The following is a 2,342-nucleotide window of genomic DNA, read 5'->3' on the forward strand; positions in this document are numbered from 1 at the left end:
AGCTCCCTTATGGAAGATTAGATGGCTATAGGTCTGTAGGTTAATTTCTGGGTTTTCAATTCTATTCCATTGGTCCTGAGGTCTGTTCTTATGCCAATACCAAGCTGTTTTGATTACTATGGCTTTATAGTATTGTTTGAGATTTGGTGTTGATATTCCTCCAGCAGTGTTCTTTCCGTTGAGGAGCGTTTTTGTTATTTGGGGTCTTTTATTGTTCCATATGAATTTTTGGATTGCCTCTTCTATTTCCTTGAAGAATGAGGTTGGAATTTTGATAGATATCGCGTTGAATTTATAGATAGCCTTGGGAAGTATTGCCATTTTCACGATGTTAATCTTTCCAACCAAGGAGCATGGGAGGTTTTGCCATTTTTAAAGTTCTGTGTTGGTTTCCTTTTTCAAGATTTTAGTTTTCATCATAGAGGTCCTTCACTTCTTTGGTTAAGTTAATTCCTAGGTATTTTATTTTTTGTGGGGCTATTACAAATGGAGTTACTTTCCTAATTTCAGCCACACTTTTCTCATTGTTAGCATACAGAAAAGTCATTGGTTTTGGGGGGTTAATTTTATACCCTGCTACTTTGCCAAAGTTTTGAATCAGCTTGAGTAATTTGGGTGTGGAGTCTATGGGATTCTTTAAATACAAGATCATGTCGTCTGCAAAGAGGGAGAGTTGTATTTCTTCTTTCCCTATTTGGATCCACTTTATGCATGCATCTTGTCTTATTGCTGTAGCTAGGTATCTAATACTAGATTGAAGAGAAGTGGAGAGAGTGGACATCCGTGCCTTGTTCCTGAGTTAAGAGGAAATGGCTTCAGTTTTTCACCATTAAGTATAATACTGGCTGTAGTTTTGGCATATACAGCCTTTATTGTATTGAGGAATGTCCCATGGATTCCTAATTTTTCCAAAACCTTCATCATAAAGGAACGTTGGATCTTGTCGAATGCTTTTTCTGCATCTATTGAGATAACCATGTGGTTCTTATTCTTGCTCCTGTTGATGTGATGAATAATATTAATTGATTTGCGTATATTGAACCAGCTTTGCTTCCCTGAAATTAATCCTGTTTGATCATGGTGTATGATTTTTTGGATGAACTGTTGAAGTCGATTGGCCAAAATTTTGTTGAGAAGTTTTGCATCAATGTTCATCAAAGAAATGGGTCTATAGTTCTCTTTCTTTGATGATTCCCTACCTGGTTTTGGGATGAGGGTTATGATGGCTTCATAGAATGTGTTCCGTAGCGAACTTTCTCTTTCAATTTCATTGAAGAGTTGGAGGAGTATTGGTGTGAGCTCTGCTTTGAAGGTCTTGTAGAATTCCGCTGTAAAACCATCTGGTCCTGGACTTTTCTTAGCTCGCAGGTCTCTTATTGCTCTTTCTATTTCAATGCTTGATATGGGCCTGTTAAGCTGGTTTAACTCATCTTAGTTTAGTTTTGGAATATCAATATTTGCTAGGAAAAGGTCCATTTCTGTCAAGTTCTCAAACTTATTAGCATAAAGTTTTGAGATATATTTCCTTATAATGTTTTGAATCTTGGTTGTTTCTGTGGTGATGTTTCCATTCTCATCTCTGATTTTATTTATTTCGGTGTGTTCTCTACTTTTTCTGATAAGATTTGCTAAGGGTCTGTCAATTTTGTTAAGTTTTTCGAAGAACCAACTCTTTGTTTTGTTGATTCTTTCTATAGTTTTTTTGGATTCTAATTCATTTAATTCTGATTTAATTTTAATTATTTCTTTCCGTCTACTGGATTGGGGTTTATTTGCTGCTCTTTTTCAAGGAGTTTCAGATGTGTCATTAAGTTATTGGTTTCAGACCTCTCCAATTTGTTGATGTAGGAGCTCAGACCTATAAATTTCCTTCTGAGTAGTGCTTTTGCTGTGTCCCAGAGGAGTTGGTAATTTGTGTGTTCATTTTGGTTGAATAGCATGAACTTTTGAATTTCCATTCTAATCTCTTCCATGACCCACTCGTGATTAAGCAGTGTGTTGTTCAGCCTCCATGTGATACCGGACTTTCTTTGGTGGCTTTTGGTGTTGAGTTCTAATTTTATTCCCTTGTGGTCAGAGAGAATGCAAGGTACAACTTCAATGTTTCTGAATTTAGACAAGTTTGCTTTGTGGCCTAAAATGTGGTCTATGTTACAAAATGTTCCATGTGCTGCTGAGAAAAACGTGTATTCTGATGCTGCTGTGTGAACTGTTCAGTAGATATCTGTTAAATCTAGTTGATCTATGCAGCTGTTTAGATCTGAAGCTGTTGAGTTTTTGCTGAGTTAATCTATCTAGTGGGGAGAGTGGTGTGTTAAAATCCCCAACAATTAATGTCTTTG

The sequence above is a fragment of the Dipodomys spectabilis genome, unplaced genomic scaffold (assembly GCF_019054845.1).
Source record: "Dipodomys spectabilis isolate Male_0828 unplaced genomic scaffold, ASM1905484v1 ptg000332l, whole genome shotgun sequence".
NCBI classification, from domain to species: domain Eukaryota; kingdom Metazoa; phylum Chordata; class Mammalia; order Rodentia; family Heteromyidae; genus Dipodomys; species Dipodomys spectabilis.